This window comes from Archocentrus centrarchus, chromosome 15 (genome assembly GCF_007364275.1).
Source record: "Archocentrus centrarchus isolate MPI-CPG fArcCen1 chromosome 15, fArcCen1, whole genome shotgun sequence".
Lineage (NCBI taxonomy): Eukaryota > Metazoa > Chordata > Actinopteri > Cichliformes > Cichlidae > Archocentrus > Archocentrus centrarchus.
Window position 1 is genome coordinate 4,990,267 of NC_044360.1, and position 23,037 is coordinate 5,013,303.

Below are 23,037 nucleotides of genomic sequence, written 5' to 3' on the forward strand. Positions count from 1 at the left end.
AATGTTAGACACAACTATTTGCTTTGCAGTATAGATCGTCTCTAATTAAAGACGCACCGGTTTTCCTGAGGTACTACTTGATACCTTTCCCAACTACACAAACAAGTACACCATCAATTATAATGATTGCCCTCACTGCTGCGTTGTCTCTATCAATTTCACAACTTTGCAAAGTTGATGCGCTAACCCCGCTCTCCTGAAATAATTAGCTTGTAATTAGCTTGTTAGATAATGAGGGAGAATCCAGTTGGCTCGCATGCTAATCGACAAATACCGCTGGGGCGAGCTCCTAACACTGCAAACACACAGCACACAAAGGTATTATATCCTAATGTTCACTGAATAGATATAAAGGCCAGATGTGTGTTTGTTGTTCAGCTGGCTGGGAACATTTATTCCTGATTACTGTCACTGATTTATGTCCAGAGTTTTGAAGTTTAAATAGACTCATCAAAGCTTCTGATTTGTAAGACAAAAAATACACAATTTAATCTGCAATGTAACAGTGCGTTTAAAATAGCACAAAAGCAAATGGGCATGCCCAAGTGACTGTTTATCTAGTTAAAAATGACTTTTTGAAGCTGTATTATTAAATTCAGAGGACTGAGGTGGATTGTAGTTCTGAGGATCCTCGGAACGCAGCGTGGTCCAGACTGAAATATTGGATGGATGAGAATGAGACTGCACCCAGAGGAGGAATCCTAATTACCTGAATGCCTCCTTGACTTATTCTCTAGCATCACACTGAGCTTTGCATTTATGGTTTTTTACATAAAATGTTGACAGCTGTTAAGAGTTACAAGTAAAGCCAGTACAACTGTTAGTACGCTCTCTTATCTTTTAATCCAGCACCATCATCAGGTCACAATTTTAATCTGTAAGAGTTAAGATATAATTTATTGATCCCCACAAGGAAACTCATTCACTGCATTTAGCCCTATTAAATTAGGAGCAGTGGGCAGCCATTGTGCAGTGCCTGGGGACCGACTCTGGCTCTAAGTCAGTGCCTTGATCAGGAGCACAGTGACAGAAGAATTAACCTAGCATGTTTTTTATGGTGGGAGAAACCAGAGCTCATGAGAAAAAACCCACACAAGCACGGACAAAAGATGCCAACTCCAAATTGAAGGGCTCCAAATAGGTTTTGTACAGACTCCTAAGATCACTGATCTTGTAACATTTTAACATTTCCTCCAGCAGATCAAAGTCTACACTTTTTATGTGAAACATTTCTACTGGAGGGGTGCAGGTCTTCTTTTTAATTATTATTATTGATTTTGTTTACTGGGGATGATGCAGTTTAACATAGTTCCAGTACAGAACATGAAACTGGTGTGTTGCACAGATTTTATGGTTATTGCTAATTCCCAACACTTTTATATCCACAATACACAAATAAAGGTTTGTGTTTCTAATCTAGAAAATTAATGACTAAAGATGTTCTTGTACTATCGCACCACCACAAGGTCAATCATTCTGTTTTCTAGTGAATGATGTATGGACTACCATATTTTTTTTCTCAAGATAAATTGTAATCATAAATTGTGTATAAAACATGGGTGGAGGTCTTAGAAGTGAAATCAGTGCAGAAATGCCTTAAACCTGCATTCTTTATAATGGTCAGTGGAAATTGTCCCTTGAATTCCTTAATCTGTGATCTCAGTAAACATGATGTGTTTATGGTCTGATATTTTCTGTTCTTAAAGAATTAAATTAAATTCTGTTTTATTTATATAGCACCAAATCACAACAACAGTCACTTCAAGCCATTTTGTGTTGTAGGTAAAGACCCTACAATAGTACAGAGAAAACCCAACAGTCAAACGACTCCTCCATTAGGAGGCACATAGTGACAGTAGGAAGGAAAAACTCCCTTTTAACAGGAAGAAACCTCCAGCAGAACCAGGCTCAGGGAGGGGGGGTCATCTGCTGAGACCGGCTGGGGATGAGCGAAAGGAGACAAGACAAAAGGGAGCCAGATATTATTAAATGCAGAGTGGTGTATAAACACATACAGCATAAAGAGGTGAGTGAAGAAGAAACACTCGGTGCATCATGCCCCCCCTGGATCAGGGTCACCTGATCCAGCCCTAACTATAAGCTTGATCAAAAAGGAAAGTTTTAAGCCTAATCTTAAAAATAGAGAGGGTGTCTGTCTCCTGAATCCAAGCTGGGAGCTGGTTCCACAGAAGAGGGGCCTGAAAGCTGAAGGCTCTGCCTCCCATTCTACTCTTAAGTATCCTAGGAACCACAAGTAAGCCAGCAGGCTGAGAGCGAAGTGCGGGGTGATTGGGGTGATATAGTACTATGAGGTCTTTAAGATAAGATGAGGCCTGATTATTCAAGACCTTGTATGAATGAATGAATGAATGAATGAAGTTTATTGCCATGTGGGTGAACAAGTTCACACATTGGAAATTGCAGTTACAGAACACCATCCAAATACACAAACACAACACACATAGGGGGATATGTGTCCTCGGGTCATGCAGCCGTTAACTTGCAGCGCTACCTTTGGCAGGAGGAGAAAACAACACATCATGGGGAAGTTAGGTTAAAAAAAAAAGTCATCTGGTACAGTGCTCAAAAGAGCACTATGCCAGGGTCCAAAAAAAAAAACACCTTAGCAAAGCATTTGCACATGTAAAGCAAGGACAGCGGCGGTAGGTGAGGTCAGGTCAGGAGGGGATGCAGACGGAGACGAGAGGTGGGGGCATTGTGGAGCCAGATGCCATGATCCAGCCAAAACAGTTTGCTGATAGTGGTGGAATTTCATCAGCGGCCGTGATACACGGCTTGTATGTGATGAGAAGGATTTTAAATTCTATTCTAGATTTAACAGGGAGCCAATGAAGAGAAGCCAATATGGGAGAAATCTGCTCTCTCTTTCTAGTCCCTGTCAGTACTCTAGCTGCAGCATTTTGGATCAGCTGAAGGCTTTTCAGGGAGCTTTTAGGACAGCCTGATAATAACGAATTACAATAGTCCACCCTAGAAGTAATAAATGCATAAATTAGCTTTTTTGAGACATGATGTTTCTAATTTTAGAAATATTGCACAAATGCAAGAAATCAGTCCTACATATTTGTTTAATATGTGCATTGAAGGACAAATCCTGGTCAAATATGACTCCAAGATTCCTCACAGTGGAGGCCAAGGTAATGCCATCCAGAGTAAGTATCTGGTTAGATGCCATGTTTCTAAGGTTTATGCGGCCGAGCACAAGAACTTCAGTTTTATCTGAATTTAGAAGCAGGAAATTAGAGGTCATCCAGTCCTTTATGTCTTTAAGACATTCCTGCAGTTTAACTAATTGATGTGTGTCATCTGGCTTCATGAATAGATAAAGCTGAGTATCATCTGCATAACAATGAAAATGTATGCAATGCTGTCTAATAATACTGCCTAATGGAAATGTGTATAGTGTAAATAGAATTTGCATTAACAAATTGGAGCCTATTAGATAGATATGATTCTAACCATTGCAGTGCAGTACCTTTAATATCTATGGCATGCTATAATCTCTGTAATAAAATGTTATGGTCAACAGTATCAAAACTGCACTGAGGTCCAAGAGTCCACTGTCAGAGGCTGTAAGAAGATCATTGGTAACCTTCACTAATGCTGTTTCTGTACTGTGATGAATTCTGAAACCTGACTGAAACTCTTCAAATACTCCGTTCCTCTGCAGATGATCAGTTAGCTGTTTTACAACTACTCTTTCAAGAATCTTTGAGAGAAAAGGAAGGTTGGAGATTGGCCTATAATTAGCTAAGACAGCTGGGTCAGTGATGGCTTTTTAAGTACTGATTTAATTACTGCCACCTTAAAGGTCCGTGGTATATAACCCATTAATAGAGTAAGATTGATCATATTTAAAATTGAAGCATTAATTAATGCTGAATAATGAATAAAACATAGTCATTTTGTGAATTATGGTCACCAGTGGAGTCAAAAAGGAGGATAAACAAGGGTATGCCTACAATGTGAATAACAAATCTGCTCCAAAATCACCAAAACACTCAATGGCCCTACTATCAGGTCAACATTTGGCTGTTCAAGTTTTTTCTAAAAGTAAAAGTGTGTTTGCACTGTCACGCTGTGCCTATGCTAATATAGTTTTAATTTTAAACTTGGTTATAAAACATCAGTCTCTGTCCACACAAGCATTTAAGCCGCATGTTAAAGTGACCATTTATTTATCTAAAGTGGGCTTGCTGGTATACAGAGGAAGCAGAAGGTTGCTTGCTTATTTGCAGATTCACTGGATATAATGGATCAGTGAAGGACACGTAATGACTGTTAAGTCCCAATATGGACGTGAAACCTTGATGTCTGCGTCAGCATTTCCAGAGGTCTTTTTCTCTTTGTGCACAACTCAGCACTACAGAGTTTCTGTGTATCTTTACAATGAAAGGAGTTTTCCAAAATATCAGTTTTTTTTAATGACCTGAGGTTGTGTTTGTGCTTGGAAAAAGGGGGAATCATACAGAAAAAAGCGTGTGGTGGTGAAGACCTTCAGAAAGATCTGCAGGAGCAAAAAGAAAGAGATGAAATAGTTTATGTATTAAAGTTTCTGTTTGTTATTAGCAGTGTCATTTCAAACTCTGTCAGTTTGATATTTAATGGTGCAAGTATTGATTACTGACAGTCCAAAATGGTAAAACATATAATTTCTTTGCATACTAAAAACAGTGTACTGTCATTAGGATCTAGTTTATTCAATGCTGTTTAGAAAATATCGAGCAAACATGAAGAACACAACTAGTTTTGCCAGTATTTTTCATCCTGACATGATTACTTCTTCAGGGGAAACATCTGCATCAGATTTTTGCTCTCATTAGAAAGTTTATTTGACCCGTTTTCGAGAACACAGCTTGTAGTTTTTGTCAGTTGCAGGCTGCTCAGGGGAAGAGGAGGGGTGGAGGTTGGTTCTGCGCCAGAGACTTGGAGGAGGAGATAAGTTCTGCCAAATTGGTTGCAATTCCTACTGGTCCTATAAAGGTCATAGATTATTTAACACCCCTTTAAAGCTGTGGACTGATTGGAAAGAGCAAGCCCCTGTCACAGTTAATAACTAAATATTTGGTTCTTATGGCTTTGTTGCTCCCAATAAATCCACACATCTGTCCAATAAATACACCATTCTGCTTTTTACAATCTTAAGCTGAAAAGCAGGAGAATAAGATATTGAACCAAAGCCTGACTAATGGCAACAGTGCCAATATGCAGTCTGTGACAGTACTTGAGTGTAGGGCAGTTTGGCCTTTTCTTTGGTGTTGTTCAATGGTGTATCACTGAGGAGTATCAGCTATGAAGCCAACTGGGTTTCCCCTGACATTTTTGTGACATTTTACCGTCTGGATGTGGCGGCCCACAGTATGGCACAAGCTGTCCCATCTGCAGGGTCTCACGGGGTCCAACCACCATCTCAGTCTGTGCAGGCCCAAATATGAGAATATTAGCAGCCAGGCAGAGGTAGCTTACATGCAGGCTGTGGAATAATTTCTCCCGAAGCAGTACAATGTTATCAGGCCTGCAGGCCTGATTAGATTTGATGAAGTGCAGAAGTGAACAATGGTGAATCCTGGTTTGCTTTTTTTCCTTAGTTTCCATGTGCATCTGTCATATGCGTGAAAAACAAATACAGTTAAAAGCAAGGCATAAGCAGGGCAAGAAATTCTAATTATTTTTCATTATTTATAAGAAAGTAATCATGCATGTAAGATTTACTGCATGTGTGCCATCTGCATTTAGTGCATATTATCACATGTAAATCATATGCAGTATGTAAATGTTTAATCCACTTAATTGGAGTGTTTATTATAATTTAGGACCTTTCTTATTTTCTATACTAACTTAAAGTGAAAGATAAAAGTAAAAATTAATAATTTTACTTTTATTTACACTTAGTTTAGCTGTACATAACATTTTGAACAAGTTTCAGTCTAGTTACCACCAGTTGCACTCTGCTGAAACAGCTTCAATTGGTATTTTAGTGCACAGAGATGCAGGTGAACCTTTGGTTCATGTACTGTTGGATCTTTCTGCTGCCTGTGACCCATTTAATCATAGTATTCTGATTGAGGGTCTAAGAATGTGGGTGGGCATGTCTGGGTTAGCTCTGGATTGGCTCTCTACCTGTCTTTCTCACAGGAGTGTGTCCTCTTCTGCTGTTCTATTCTGTGGTGTGCTCCAAGGTTTTGTCCTAAAACCAATCTAGTTTGCTTTATATCTGCTTCCATTACTTCTGAAGACATCAGTCCCATTGTTACACAGATGATATCCAGTTGTACATGTCATTCATACTAGTCTGAAGCCAACTGGGTTTCCCCTGACATTGCAAAAAATTGCAAAGCAAAGGCCCAGTGTTGTGTGACCTGATGCACGTTGTAGTCCCCCCCCCACAGTGGTCACTAAATTAACTTGAAACTGACTAATAAATAAAAAGTTACTAAAACTAACTAACTAACTAATGAAAATCGGACATTGCTTTTGAATTGTGGTTCAACAGAATTATTAAAAAAAAACAAACAAACAAACTGATGAAACTGGCCTGGACAAAAATTATGGTACCCCTAGAAAAGACTGATAATAAGTTGATCACAGGGACATATTAAACTAAGATGTGTCCTGTAATTAGCATCAGAGGTGCCTTCTAACGTTTAATCAGTGAATCTGCCTATTTAAAGGGTGAAAAGTAGTCACTGTGCTGTTTGGTAGCATGGTGTGTACCCAGAGGTGGCAAAAGTACTCACATTCTGTACTTAAGTAGAAGTACAAGTACTTGTGTTAAAAAATACTTTGGTAAAAGTCGAAGTACTGGTTCAACTTCTTTACTTAAGTAAAAGTAAAAAAGTACAGGCTCTGAAATTTACTCAAAGTAAGAAAGTAAAAGTAGCTCTTTGGAGGACGTTTCTACCTGCTATTTTTGTGTAAAGCTAACTGAACCTTATTATATATTATTGTAATAAATAATACATGAGAACACAAACGTTATTCCATCTAAATTTTAATTCTAATGAATGTACTCAGCTTGAATCACAAACTGTGATAGGGAATTTAAACACAGCTCTATTCTGTGTCCTCCATAGCAGAGGGTGACTGTGTCTCCACCTAAACACAAACATGAGGATACTCAGGGGTTACAGTGGGATTCAGAAGCTGGAGGAACCCTAAGATCAGCTGTAGTGGCTCTGCATGGGGAGAAGAATCACAGCTTTCTGTTGTGAGCTGCAGTAAATGATGTTGGTGTGCAGGCTGTGATCAGCTGACTTGCTGCTGCTGCTCTGAGGTTTACTGCTCTGTGTGGATGAACTGAACTCACAAAGATGTAACCCAGTATTTCACAGCTCTCTGAGCTGATCTCCATCCCCTACACTGACAGCATACAGGCTGTAGAAATGTTGGATTCAGTGAATGAACCTCAGCATCAGCAGCTTTGATTCAAACTCATCTCTGCTGCACTGATGTAACCCATAACTCTGACCATGAACACAAAGTGCACCAACACAGAGCTTTACTGTAAATACAGTACAAGATAACCTGTTTATTACGTACTAAACTGCAGTATTTTCATACAATCTTTGAATAACACAAAGTCAGCATACTTCAGTTTATTTTCCACTCCTTACCTTTAATTCTAGCCTCTCTTCTTCCTCTCCTGTCCTTTTTCTCCATTTCTGAGTGAACTTCTCTCTCTTTGCTCTCCCTGAAATACAGCAGCTCTGCTTTTAGCTAGCAGACACACTGTGTGACAAACTGCACACACTTTGTGTGTTTGCTGATATTTGTTGAGCATTTAAAAACGTTGCATTTACCTGCCACACGTTACTCCCTTCATGCTCGCTCCTCTTCAGTAGCGCTAGCTAAGCTGTTTATGTGCCGCGAGCATAACTTACGGACTCGGTCCGGCCCGCTGTGACCCCTGATTATAGCGCTATAAATGAGACATTAATTACATGGGTTTGTGTATTTAATCCCTTTGTACCCGATAAGCCCCGGTGATGGAGGATACGCCAGTACGATTGTCTCTTATATGTTAATATTCCTCCGGCTCAGATCGCTTGATGACTGACGGCGCACTGACCGAAAACGCAAACTTCTCCCTGACGTGTTAAAAAGTAACGAGTCTGTTTTGAAAATGTAAGAAGTAGAAAGTACCGATACGTGTGTAAAAAAGTAGGGAGTAAAAGTAAAAAGTACTCAGAAAAATAAATACTCAAGTAAAGTACAGATACCTAAAAAAATCTAAAGTACAGTAACGAAGTATTTGTACTTCGTTACTTCCCACCTCTGTGTGTACCACACTGAAGGTGGACCACAGAAAGCTGAGGAGAGAGCTGTCTCAGGAGATGAGAAAGACAATTATTGACAAGCATGTCAAAGTTAAAGGCTATAAGAACATCTCCAAGCAGCTTGATGTTCCTGTGATTACAACTGCACATATTATTTGGAAGTTTACGGTCGACAGGACTGTAGCTAACCTCCCTGGATGTGGCCACAAGAGGAAAATTGATGGCAGATTGAAGATACTGATAATATGACTGAGTATGAATCAAAGAGCCCAGAACTTCCAAAGAGATTAGAGGTGAACTCCAAGGCCAAAGTGCATCAGTGTCAAACTGCACCGTTCATCGCTGTTTGAGCCAAAGTGGACTTAATGGAACACGACCGAGGAGGACATTGCTGTTGGATGTAAATCATAAAGAACCGAGGCTGGAATTTGCCAAAATGCATACTGACAAGTCGCAAAGCTTCTGGGAGAACGTCCTTTGGACAGATGAGACAAAACTGGAGCTTTTTGGCAAAACATCAGCTCTGTGTTCACAGATTCAAAAATGAAGCATGTGAAGAAAAGAACACTGTCTTTCTGGACTGACGCTATGCTGTAGTAACGCATCAGTATTGTACATGGCGGCGCGCCTCCAGCTTCCTCCTTGTATTTCCTTAGCTTCAACCTTAGGTTGTGTTGCACCCTCCTCAGTTTGTCGCAATGACAAACAAACAAACAAACAAACAAACAAACAAACATGATTTAAAATTTTGCTGATACCCCCCTTCAAGGTTGTCTCCTTGTGGACCTCTTGTCCACTCCCAGTGCTGCTGCTACGTTTAGATCACTTGAGTGAGTCAAAACAGTGGAGGATTACCCAATCTTGGTCATAGCTGAAAAAAAAAATGGTAAAAAAAAATGGCAAACAAATAAATTCAGGTTTTCTGAACTGCAGAGATTGCCCTCAGTTCAATGTGAGCTTTTTTTGAAATGATAAACATCACAAATGCCCACAAAATTAACCTTTATTATCATAATCTAGAAAGTGCAGACTTGACCCACTTGAGAAAGACTAACGCAGGGCTCTATGGGGCAACAGTCTGTAAGACAAGTTGCTTAAATACGGTGGACATTGCTTTCACAATATGCAACAGTGCACCTGCTATATATTTATGTGACTTTATATTGGCTCTCCATTTAACTTTCCCCTCATCTGCATGCACTGCACACCTCCTCAAACATTACTAATACACTTCCAGAATCATTCACTTTTAAATGTTGCATTTAATCTGCGCCACCAAGAAATATTTTTTCCTTTCTTTTTATTTTGTCTTCTCCCTCTAAAATGTACATATAGCAGAAATTAATTGCCCCACATTAGAGTTTATTTCCTCCTGTGGGTGTGAAAGTGACATATTGTGAAATAAACCAGGCGTGCATTTAATGCACAATATTATTACTGTAAACGTTTTAATGATTTTCTTTTTATTTCCCGAACCCCCAAACAGGCAACCAGCAACCCCCATTATCTCACCACTGAAAAACAAGGAAAAAAATATATATATAATACAGACATAAAACATAATGTGATACAAGGGGAAAATATAAATGTATACATTTATACAAATAAAAGCAAAATGATATGTATATACAAAATAAATCACTGCCCAAACCACAATAAGAATCAGACAGGGAGTTAAAAACTCTGTTTTATTTTTGTATTTGTGTAAAATTAATCTAGTGAAGCCGATGGGAGGATTTTAAGCTTATTTCAGCAATGGATCATGGGACCCAAGGAAGAAGGAAATTTATCAGATAAGCCTCTTACTGTGTACTTTATTTTCTCAAAGCTCAACGACAATATTCGAGGAGAGGGACTCTGGGGGACTTGACAATTTCCTGTTGAGGAAAATCCTTCTGCGAGCCGACACCAATGCAAATGTAGCAATTCAGAGTCATTCAGTAAGAAACAAAAAGAAGGATTTGTTTTTGTTTCTTGTTGAATACAAACTAAGTGAGACACCGAAAACAGGAAATCTCAGCAATGAGTTTCAGTTCAACATGTAGGAGCAGATTAAGATGAGGTTTAAAGAATGCTGTTGTCTATCAGCTTCATTCTAGAAAAAAACACCAAAATAATACTTAAGTTTCTGTCCACAGCGATATTCTGGTATGATAAATCTACAGTATATGATTGTACACTTTAACAGAAAGCTGCAAATTTGTTTCCTGAGGATGTGCAGTGAAGTGCTGCAGGTTAGCGTACTTGCCAAAGGTCGTTAGGTGCACTTTTACTTAATTAGGTCCAGCTGGGATGTGCAATCACCAGGAGGCACATCACTTCAAATATTTTGTGGGGGTTTTTTTGTGTGTGTGTTTTTTTTTTTGCAGGTGCAGGCTGCAGGCTGCAGATTATTCTTCCACTCACACATATGCACACAAGCACACCTTTTTTCACCCACAAACGTAAGCACGTTTAATGTATATTCAAATACACTGTATTATTCTGGTGTACAAATGGCTAAAAATGGGAATGGTTGTTCATTTTTGAATGCCTTTAAGACTAAAAAATCACCTGAAGATGGATTTCTTTATCTTTAGAGTATTTTTTATTTTATTTTTTTTTTAAATATGGCTCATACAGTATAAACCTAAAGAAAGTGACTTAAAAAACTCTGTTGACTGGGCATAGCTTTTGCATGATATGCTAGTAAGCAGTTCACTCCTTTTATGAAAGTGCAAAATATATTGTTTTTAACTGCCCTCCAGGAGGGCAGTTAAAAACATGCTTTGCAATGCAATGCAGCAAATGACAGAAAAAAAACTGTTCTGTATGTTTAATATTGAATTCCTAACATGAATTAAACAAAACTTTACACTGGGATGAAACTGCACAATTTCAAACCCCTTTTGCTGGTTCTGGGAACGTTTTGCAAACATAAAACCTACATGGACTCCGAATCAAACACAAGGTAATAATTGACAGAAAGGTTCTCTGTTCACTGTGCGCTGTACAACACGCAGCTGAGTTAGGAGCTTTTAAGATTTATACAGAAAAGAGGGAAACAGTGGAACACATTGATTGATTTGCAGCCTTCAGTAGTAGAAACAGTCTAATGCTATGAGCAAGCAGCAAGAGCTTGAAATGCAGGATAATGCAGGAGTATCTTCAAGTCAGCTATAACTGAAGGTTACTAAAAATATCTCCAGTCATCTTTCCTCGTTAGGTCAATCATTGCAATAAAGTTAGGTTCACTCCTTCTGATCATTGCTTTAGTGGTCAATTAATTAAGCGGATTAACCCTTAAAAAAAGAGACATTTTGGGGTGGGGTGGGGGTTTAGTAGTGGGAGGGCTGTGACAAGGGGAGGCAGGGCAGGAGGTTCTGATTCAGTTATAATCAATCAACCAATCAGGATTTTTTTTTCAGTGGTAAAAACAAGCTTACTGCTTTTACCTTTGTGGTCTGTCTGGTGTGGCTGGCATGACCGGATGAAAGTGTGTTTATATCACTACAGGAGTTAAGAGATTAAAAAATTATACAGAGAGTGATGCTGCAACAATGTGAAAAGATAAGGCTTTCTGGTGAAAACGTTTTGATTTCTGTGCTTTTTCAACTCCTGTGGTGACTTCACAGTCGGTGCACAACACGACTAATGCAGTGACCATAAATTAGGCTTTACTCCTTGTTATTTGTCAGTGTGGAAGGTAGTGCATTATCCACAAAGAGTTTGTTCTTTGTAAACTTGTTTTAATTAGTGTTCAAATATGGCTTTGTGCTCCAGTTAACTGTGTAAAAATAACGTTTGTAGATTGGTATTCATTTTTTGATAAGAAAATATTTAAAAAGAGAAAAAAAAAAAAAAAAAAGTTAAGATGGTGACCATTTAGAGTGCCACACACAGCTTTTTCACTGTCATGAACATCCAGGTACTTGTAGTGCGATCTTAATGAGTTCTATCACTAGGGTCCCTGAAAAATATGATAAAAATATTGACAACAACAACGATAATAAAAATACATTTCTATTGCATTTATCACATTTATCAAAACCAGCATTACAAATCGCATCCCAGAAACACAGAAGAAAAGAACCAACCAGAAAGAAATTATATAAAACAAACAACAAATCAAGGCCATGCAAGACTAAAATGCAATGTCAAAATTTAAATGTGATTCCAATTGTACTGAATAGCTTAAAATTCACTGAAAAAATGTAAAAGTTAAAACAGTAAGATGAAGTTAAACAAAGAATGTCAAAAGATACAAAATCTATAATTAAAAAAAGCCTTATGATATAAATGAGTCTTTAACAGTGATTCAAAAGAAGACACTGATGAGGTCAGCTGGATTTCCTCAGGCAGGTTATCCCACAACTGAGGAGCCATAACAGCAAACGCCTGATTACCTTTTGTCTTTAAGTGTGAGGTGGGAACAGTTAGCAAGTTTTTTTCTGAGGATCTGAGGCTGTGCACCGGTTGGTACAGGAACAACAGTTCAAGTATTTACGCTGGGGCAAAGAGCTTTGAAGAGCTTTAAAAGTAATAAGTAAAATCTTAAAATCAATTCTAAAAGTAGCAGGCAGTCAGTGTAGAGTCATTAAGACTGGTGTAATATAGTCAGTTTTCTTGGTTCTTGTAAGAAGGCTTGCTGCAACATTTTGCACAATCTGAAGTCAATTTAATGCTTTCTGATTGATACCCATTAAAGACCCATTACAATAATCCAACCGAGAATAAATAAAAGCATGAATAATAGTCTGAATGTCACTAAAGGTTAGTACTGATCATATCCTCATGATATTCCTTAGGTGGTAGTTTCAGGACTGGGTAACCTTGTTCATATGTTTCTCAAAGGTGAGACTAGTATCAGAAATCACACTCAGGATTCTGACAGCTGATTTCATATGAACTGATAAGGGACCAAGGGAGGACTTAATGCTTGAATGCAGCTTTTCTGAACCAATTCTAAAAAAATTCTGTTTTATTTGAGTGTACTTTCAAAAAACTTGCACACATCCATTTCTTAGTACCAATAGACCATCTGTAAGGTTGGAGAGGTTAGGTGAATCAGTGGATTTTACTGGGACTTAGAGCTGTGTGTCATTGGCACAGCAGTGGAATAAAATGCTGTATTTCTGTATAATGTGGCCAAGAGGTTGCATTTATTAACAAAAAAGGATAGGTCCCAGTATAGACCCCTGAGGGACTCCATAATTAAGTGCAGAGTGGGGAGAACTGTGATCACCAATGACCTAAAGCACTGCAGAGGTATCCCAGGTATACCAACCCAGTGCTGCAGTCTCTAATGGTCTACTGTATCAAATGCAGCACTTCAGTCAAGTCTCACAAGAACATTCACCGTTATCAACAGTTCTTAAAATATATATAGTTGTTACCCTAATAAGCGCAGTCTCAGTACTGTGATGCTTTCAAAAACCTGACAGAAATGTTTCAGAGATGTTCTGAATTAATCATAGAAGAAGCTGTAGAGCATCTTCTCCAAAAGTTTTGCTATAAAAGGTAGCGATGCAGCTAAAGGTAGCATAGCAGAAACCTCCATATATGGAACCGAATAGCTGAAGCAAAACTTGTTCCAGGGGTACAAATGTCATTCTCAGGACAATAACCACTCGCCAATGTGTGGTTGAAGGTCCACATCCACAAAAAGCAGTGGATACAAACAAGAATACACATCAACACAATGTACACAGAAGCAAAAAAAAAGGGTACATTTTTTATCATGAACTCTGGAAGCATGAGCTGACTCAGCTCTTCATTCATGCCAGCAGATTCGACTGCACTGAAAGTATAAATCCAATATTCCTCTCTGAGGGAGACTTTTTCTTTCATTCCTCAGCCCTTTAATAAAGCTGCAGCGCCATAGTTCACTTGTGCATAACTTTGTGCCACAGCCTATTCCATATTTTGAGGCAGCAGCAGACTCAAAATGTGCCCTATACTGAGGCCTTTGTGTTTATCCAATATACACCAAACCACAAGAGCATCTCTGCAGTGTGCTGTATGTGTGCTGCTGTAGTTTATGGAAAATTTGACAGCTTTAGATTGGACAAGTGGCCACTGGGGCAAACTGGCAGTGAGAGAGTGTGGCAGCACCATCTCCGGCTCTTTTTAAGTTTGCGTTGGAGTTCCTTTATATGCACACTTTGTAGCTCTGTGATAATTTCACTTAACTTTCTTAACCGTTTTCCTTTGCTGCTGTCACAACAGCTACAAGATGGCTTTATCACTTGAAAATAAAAAAAAAGGTAATTTGATCCTATTTCTCCAACCTAGTCTAAACTTACCCAGTTGTGCTGCGGAAGACCAGAAAAAAAGACGAATCATTTTAGAAGGGAAATCACTTTTGTTGCTGTTAAGATTCAAGGGCATGCTTCATTTATCATTATCAAGTTTTTTTGCTTATTTTTTTCATCAGCAAGTTTAAATTTTGAGAAGTCAGTAAGCCTAATTTTTTTTTATTAAAGTAGCACATGAAGTGTTTTATTTGATTCTATAGAAGGCACAAATCCATAATTCATCTGTATTGCTTTTCATGAATTTTTTCCCCCTGGGGGAAGCTTAAAGTGAGAAAAGTGAGGAATTTGGAAATAGATAAAGGTCCTCAGTGCTTGGAAACACTCCATTAAGATTCAGTGTATGTAATTTCAATTTGAAACCAGTCAGTGATGCTATAAATGAAAGTTTAATCGAGTTATGCTGGGATAAAATTATACGATTGTTCTATTTAACAACACGAGCTTAGAATCAACATTTTCAGAAGAAAAAAAATGCCAACTAAAGTATGAAAAGTATGAAGTATAAAGTATAAAGCATAGAATTAAAGGTGGGATCGATAAGGCAAAGACACAGATTTGATACTGAAAGAGGGACAAGGGATTAAATAAAGACACTGCCTATCTGGTGCTTTATTTTAGTTTATAATAAATGGAATATCTGCAGCCTAAAACTATAATGACCCAACTTTCTTTCTAGACTTCTTATGTAAAATTTGTTTCTTAGTTTTTCTGATTTTCCTTTGATAACTGAATGAAAAAGAAGAGTTTACATTTAGATTAAAAATAACTCACTGGAGGGCAGGGAAATAATAAATAAAGACACTTTCTCTCTCAAAGCCTTTGCAGATCAGAGATTACTGTAGTCTCTCTAACTAACAATAAGAAGAAGAATAAAACTTAATCATTTATTATGAATAAGACACTGACCCATTTCAGCTTCTGAGCTAAACAGTAGGCTATCTGGACAGCTTGAGAAGAAAATACTTCAGGGACATGAAGACTGCTTTACATGCCTTTAATTCGTACCATCTTGATTTTTTTGTGAGACACTGTGTGACTCAGCTCTGTCTCGCCTGTCTGCCCAGCTTTTTTTTTTTTTTGGCACAAAGAAGACACACAATATCTTCCTTCCACTGGCTTCTAAAACATTATTGATGGTAAGTTTCAGGCCCTTTTTTGTTTGTAAAGTCTTACCTTAAATCTCTGTCTTACATCTGCTTTGCAGCCACTGAGTTGTTTTCATCTGTTCCAAGCCCATGATTACTGATGTCATGAGAATGTGACCAAACACTATCAGGAAAACTTAACCCTTCTCCACTACTGTGTATACCCCATTAAGGCAACATATCAACCAGCTTTATATCAGTCATTCTGGCCTAGAGACTGGTCAGCAAACCCCTAGCAACCAGAGGTTGCTGCATATCCCCCTGCTGGTTGGTGAGCAGTTGCTGGAGGTTGCTGGCTAGATGATTTCAGTCACAAAGAGGGTGAAGGACCAAAACCCTCCTTGTGACTGCTTTGGTTGCTTGGAGATTGCTGCCATCACCGACAGTTTGCATGAAAGATTCTGTCTGCAAATACTCACTGAAATGGAAAATCAAAAACCAGAAAACTGAGAATGTTCATCCAAATTAAAAGTTGTGCCTTACCGCTGCAACCAACACATTTGAAAAGGTGCAACCTGTTAGGTTGCCAGGGGGCTGGTGACCGGTTACTACACCTGCATCACCAGGGCTTTAGCAATCAATTTCACAGCTAGTGGCCTCCAGCACCCACTCACCAACTGGAATACACATTTTCCCCCAGCAGTTACCAAGGGGTTGCCAACCGCTCTCTAGGCCTGTGTGACTGGAACCTTACTATAACAGAATCCATAAGTAAAACAATACAGTGGAACATTTAGTAGAAAATAACTCAAACATGTCTACCTAGATGGAGTTAAAAAGACCTCTATATCTGGTTCTTGTCTCTGCTATAGGCTGTGCATAAAGAGATGGACTTAGCTTTCAGATCTGAAAGATGAAATCAATGTGGAAGTGACTTAAATGTGCATTCTTTATAATGGCCAACAGGGGGCACATGCCACTGTTGCAAAGCCACTTCTGGTTGTATAGAAGTCTATGGAAAATTGGCCCTGGGCTCCCTTGCACTATGACCTCAGAAGAAGCCATTTCCTGGTGGATTTGTGGGCTCACAGTCAGAAACACAACACAGTGATAATATCTATTTTTAAAAATGCCACCAAGGGTGAAAATGCAGAGTTCAAGGCTTCACAACTTCTGTAACCAACTATGTCCATGTTTTATATATTGTCTATGGTCTCTGCATGAGGCTACAAGCTTGAGGCTATAAGCATGAGGCTACATTAGTATAAGAAACCCTCATCTCCAACTAAACTGTTGGCATCTGCATAGTAGGAGGCAGGTTTTGACACCTTAGATCATTTTAAACTACCCTTTTATGCTACCAAACTGACTGCCAGCCTTATAAATAAAAGTATTTCAACTTTAAATAGTGCTACAAAATCAAAGTGTGTGAAAAGAAAATGGCTTCAAGCTATGCAGATTGTGAGTGACTGAATGAGGTTTTCCCATCGGCGCTTATCTTAGCTGTGCCACTGTTCAGTACAAACCCATATAATCTTGTGTGCTTGACTGAACCCTTCCAAACAATGACTAATTTTATTGATTATTACTTGATAATGTTAAAGATTTGCGGCGTACCAATCAGAAAATGTATTGCTGGTTGGTGGAACCTCTACGGTCTATAGTCTGTGGCTAGCAGCTATAACACCTGTTACTTTGTTACATTAAAGACTGATGTATAGCCAACATCTGTAATTCACTGTGATATTTAATAGAAGGCTAATTTTGAATAATAAAAACTGACTCAAAAAAAAAATGTACTGTCTAGAGAAACTAACTCTTCCTTCAGTCCAGTTCACATATAAAATGATTCACTTTGTAGTTGACTGGCTGCTAGTGGACATTCTAGGGTCTGGTTACGTAGCCAAGTAATATATTCCCCTGTCAGGTGACAGTATACTTTGCTCTCATTGGCTTCAATTGCTTTCCTCAAAGCCGACATTATAACTCTGCCCACTTGGGGGTTATTTCAGATTTAATTGACATACCAATGTCTCTGGCAGCCAAATGACTGCTAGTCTCTTGTGTATGCCCCTTTAGAGTGTTGAATAAGACTGAACAGCACCCACTGGCTATGCCCTTAATTATGCATAAATTTAAGCCTTAATTAACCCTTCTACAGCTGTTGTGAATGGGAAAATTAGCTAAAGACACCATATTTACCAGGCTGTAAAGATGCTCATTTTGGCATTCATGGAAATTAACTTAATTGTCAAGTGATCCTAAACTGGCCGGCACTAACTTTGGCACTAACTATTTAACTAATTATTAACTATTATTTAACAATTTAATTAACTATTTAAAGCCAAAAATGGCAGCCAAAGCAGGAAAATATAAACCAAATATAGTGTAACATTGACAGTTGAGCAGATGTGGCGTTTGGCATACAGATTACAAGCACTCAGTCAATTACAGCTACTCCTGATCTCAACCTGTTATGTGTATAAAGCACACTTATGCACAGAATCAGTGTCTTCCATTCCAACCTCTCCACCACCATGAGCAAGCCCAAAGAGCTGTCAAAGGATGTCAGGGACAAAATTGTAGACCTGCACAAGGCCACAAAACCTATCACCAAGAAGCTTGGGGATAAGGTGACAAACGGTGTGATTATTCGGAAATGGAAGAAATATAAATTAATCATCAATCAACCTCAATCTGGAGCTCCACGCAAGATCTTGCCTCATGGGGTGAGGATGATCATGAGAAAGGTGGTGGATCGGGCCAAAACTACACGGGAGCAGCTTGTTAATGATCTGACACACCATACAAACTGTGTGTACATTTTCCTGATGTTTTTGACTGGCCATTAAATAGGAATCTTCCAGAAATGCAGTTTTTCTTTTTTTTTTGGATTGAAATTTTGCACCACCCACAAGGTCCCCGTGTTCAAGAAGGCACATGTACAGGCCAATCTAAAGTTTGCCAATGAGCATCTAAATGATTCAGTGAAGGCCTGGGAGAAAGGGCTGTGGTCAGTTGAAATCAAAATCGAGCTGTTTGGCATTAACTCAAGCTAACATGTTTGGAGGAAAAGAAATGCTGAGTATGACCCAAAGAACACCATCCCCACAGTCAAGCATGGAAGTGGAAACATTATGCTTTGGGGCTATTTTTCTGCTAAGCATACAGGACGACTTCACTCCACTGAGGAGTCAATGGACGGGGCCATGTGTCCTAAAACCTCTTCCCCTCAGCCAGAAAACTGAAGATGGGTCGTGGATGGCTCTTCCAGCATCACAATGACCAAAAATATATCACCAAGACAGCAAAGGAGTGGCTAAAAAACAAGCACATTACACAGAATGTAGAGAATGCGGATTTTCACCTTTATGCTGATGACTGTGTCTTATACAGCTGTGCACCTACTCAAGCACAAACACTGTCTCAATTACAGCTGGCTTTTGACACTGTACAACAAAATCTTTACAATTTAAAACTTGTTTTTAATGTGGACAAAACAAAAGTCATGTTGTTTTCTAACACCAATTCCAAATCTAAATCTGTGAGCCTGCCCCGGATATCTACATCTCAGGGTACCCAAATAGAATGTGTATCAGAGTACGGATATCTTGGGATCTTAATAGATACGTCTCTTTCGTTTACTCCTCATATTCAACAGTTAATCAAAAGACTAAAGTTGAAGCTGGGTTTTTATTTTAGAATAAAATCATGTCTTTCAGTTGAGGCAAGAAAAAAATTGGTCGCTGCAACATTTCTTCCTGTGCTTGACTATGGGGATGTTCTGTACGTGCACGCTTCATCAGAGGGTCTACATGCTCTTGATACTGTGTATACCAAGTACTAAGTCATGTTTTTGCTTGGTGATCAAATGCTTATTTCAATCAATGGCATGCAAGTCAATTTATAACTTTTATATAATGTGTTTTTTTTCTGGAGTTTTGACTGATTTTCTGTCTCTCTCCATTAAAATGAAACCACCATAATAATTAAAGCCTGTTTGTTTCTTTGTAAGTGACCAAACTTTCAAATTCAGCAGGGGATCAAATAATTATTTCCCCCACTCTAATCTGGAGAGAAAGAATCATTTTAAATAATTTTTTGGGTCAAAAGTCATCAAAGCTTTTATCAGACGTGACTGGTTCTATCCATCTATTTTTTATGTCTCATGTCCCATCCACTGAAATTAAAATTCTGGCACTAGTCTCATTTAGGCAGGAGCTTGGTCTTTGTATCCCATAATAAGTTGAAAAAAAAAAAAAAAAGCAAGTGCATGCAGACACAAAAACAACGTGACAGACCAAAGGATCCACATCTTCCCAGAGGAGTTAACCCAGTGTCTGCAGAGCTTTTGTTTAAGGCAACTAAAACAGTTTGGTTCATTAAACTGAGAGAGATCATTAGATTAGATTAGATTAGATTTAAACTTTATTAATCCCTTGGGAGAGTTCCGTCAGGGAAATTAACATCGTTGGGACAGAAACAATTATTGGTTCTGTTGGTGCTCTCTAAACCCAACCATCCACCCCAACCTCCAACACAAGAGCGACAACAGTACCTGTGACATCTAGAGATTCTTTGCAGATATGCAAATATGCATTTCTGTACATGATTTGGAAACGTACTTGTGTCTTTGCTTTTTTCATAATGGTTAAATAAATAGTTTTACACATACATTAAGAAAGACAATAAATCACAGCCACCCACATGGTGCAGTTTTAACATCCAGATTTTACACGTCAACTTCAGGTTAATTTAAAAGACAAAGAAAATATCCATTTGTGTCACTTTCTTTTCACCACGATTCCTCCGTCTTTCCTGCCTGTGTGTTTCCAGCTCACCGGTAGGTGGAGCTTGTCTCCTTTGGCTTGAGAGAAAGCGAGAAGGAGGGAGAGAAGGAGATGATTAAAGAGAGAAGAAAGACAGCAAGAGGAGAGGCAGAGAGAGAGAGCGAGCGAGAGAGAGAGAGGGATGGAAGGAGGGAGGGATGGATGGATGGAGAGAGAGGGAGGGGAGAGCAAGCGTCAGCACTCCATGTGTTAAAAGGGCAGATGGTAACCGCGGGTAACTGAGGAGCAAACCACTCTGCTGGCCACAGAGCAAGAGATCAGCGGAGAGAGGGAGATAGAGGGAGGGAGGAGAGTGAACACATGCAGCGCAGCAGAGGAGAGGAGCATCTGAGAGGAAGCTGCACGCTTGCTCTGACAGAAAGAGAGAGAGAGGGAGGAGAAGACTGAGTACTTCTTCTCCACACTAACAAGGAGGCAGAGAGCAAAAAGAGGGGCAAAGACAGAGACAGAGGAGATGTTGAGATAGTAACAGGAGGGGGAAAAAAGTATCCCTCCCAGCCACTTAGAGAGATACAGAGACAAAGAGGGAGGGAAAACAAAAGGGGCTGGAGAGATTGTGGAGTGAGGAGAAGGAGGCAGCGGACGGGAGATAGTTAAAGGAACTGCAAGACTGATCAATGAGCGGCTGAGATTTCGGGAAGAAATTTAGACTCAGCGAGAAAAAGAGAGAAAGAGGGAGAGAGGGAGTCAATGACAGGGAAAGATAGATTAATGAAAGATGGGAACAAAACATCTGGAGAGAAAGAGACGTAAAGGGAAATATTTAACAGGAGACAGGGGCATCTAGCGGAAGGCAAATTTAGAAAAGAAAGGAAGAAGAATTAAAAAAACATTTAGAGAAGGACAGGAGGATAAGAGTGGAAAGAAAGGGGGAGCAGAGGGTGAAATATTTAAGAAGAGACAGAAGCTGAGAGGAAATGAGCAGGGAGAACGCAGAGTTAAAGAGTCACTGGCAAAAAACTTAGAGAAGTGAGAGAATAAATCAGAGCAGCAGAGGGAAACTGCGCTCTTCCTTTCTTTTTTTAATTTCCTCGGTCCCTCCTCTTCTCGACAAAACCTAGGAGGGGGGGTGAAGTGAGGAGAGAGTTGAGCAGTGTAACATCAGAAGAAGGAGAGCAGTTTTCAAGGCTTTTTCTGCAAAGTCCAGATAGATAAAGAAATATATAGGAAGATATTTAACTACATGAAAGCGAAGTATATCCAATGGCGTGTTACTACATTGTGATCAGTTCCACCCACCTGCGTGACGGACAGCTGAGGAGCATCAAGGGGGTGTTCAGAGGACCAATAGGAACCAATGGCCAAAGAAACACGGTAAGACCTGATAGTTACTTCTTTTATAGCTCCAGAGTTTGCAGACAGAAGGAAAAAAGCCAAACAAGTTTAACTGTATTTGACGTCCAGACTGTGGGAGTCACGTCAGACTGTCAGATATTTGAAATCAAGGCTTTTAGTGGGGGGATTAGTTAGATTCTAACTACATTTAACAGGCATAAATCTAGTTTAATCCAAAGTTAATGTGTGTGCCTATTAATGTTTTTATTTTCCTGCACCAAACACATGCCCAGGAAATCATTACCTCTAAATTATCATTACTTAAGCCACTCCCACTCAGTTGATCGTCAGGTCCTTAATCATAGTGTTTGTAGAGTTAATTAATTGCCACTTCCATTAGGTTAATTGACTCAATATTGGAGGCAGAAAGATGCAGATGGGGGTGGGGAGGCTGGTGAGGATCCCCGTCTGTTGCACTAAGAGCTCCTCTGGCTCCGAGTCCATACTTAAACATGCTCCGCATTAGATTTTTTTTTTCTCCCATTTTAACCTTTCAAGTGTTTACTGATTGAGTTCAGTAAAAAGTCAGGTGGGTGTTCTCTCTTAACATTTACATTTATCCTTAGTCTGACATGCCACTTGAGCTCTTTTACGACAGTACTCCGTCTCAAACACATGCACTCGGCTCATTTTCACAGTCTTCTGCACATCTCAGAGAGTAATTTCCACCTTTACTGTACCTTCTTATCTCAAGCCTTCTCGTAGTAATGAAAAGGGAAATATCTAAAACTAAAGTCGGATAATATTTAGACACAAATTAAAGCCCTTAGCTGCATTTAATTAAAACCTCAATGAAAATTAGATGTTCAGAATGACTGTGGTGTCGTGAAAGTGTGTGGGATGCTTCGACCCGGCCAGATGAGTCACACACTTCTTGACTTTTTTTTTCCAGTTCTCTAAACTCCAACTAAACCTTGTACTTCATTCGTGCTGAATGTTGCAGGCAAACATAATTACAGCGAGTCCTTGTAGAGAGGCACCAAAGATTCCAACAGGCTTCAAAGAGACACATCAGATGAGACGTCAAGAGGTTGTGTAAGGGCAGCACTACAGTAAGCTCATTAGGCATAAAACACTTGCTGCAAGGTTTAGAAGAAATAAAATTAGTCTGTCATTTTTAAATTAATCAAAAGTTTCACATTTAACCTTTGCAGAACATGGACTGATTTTATGT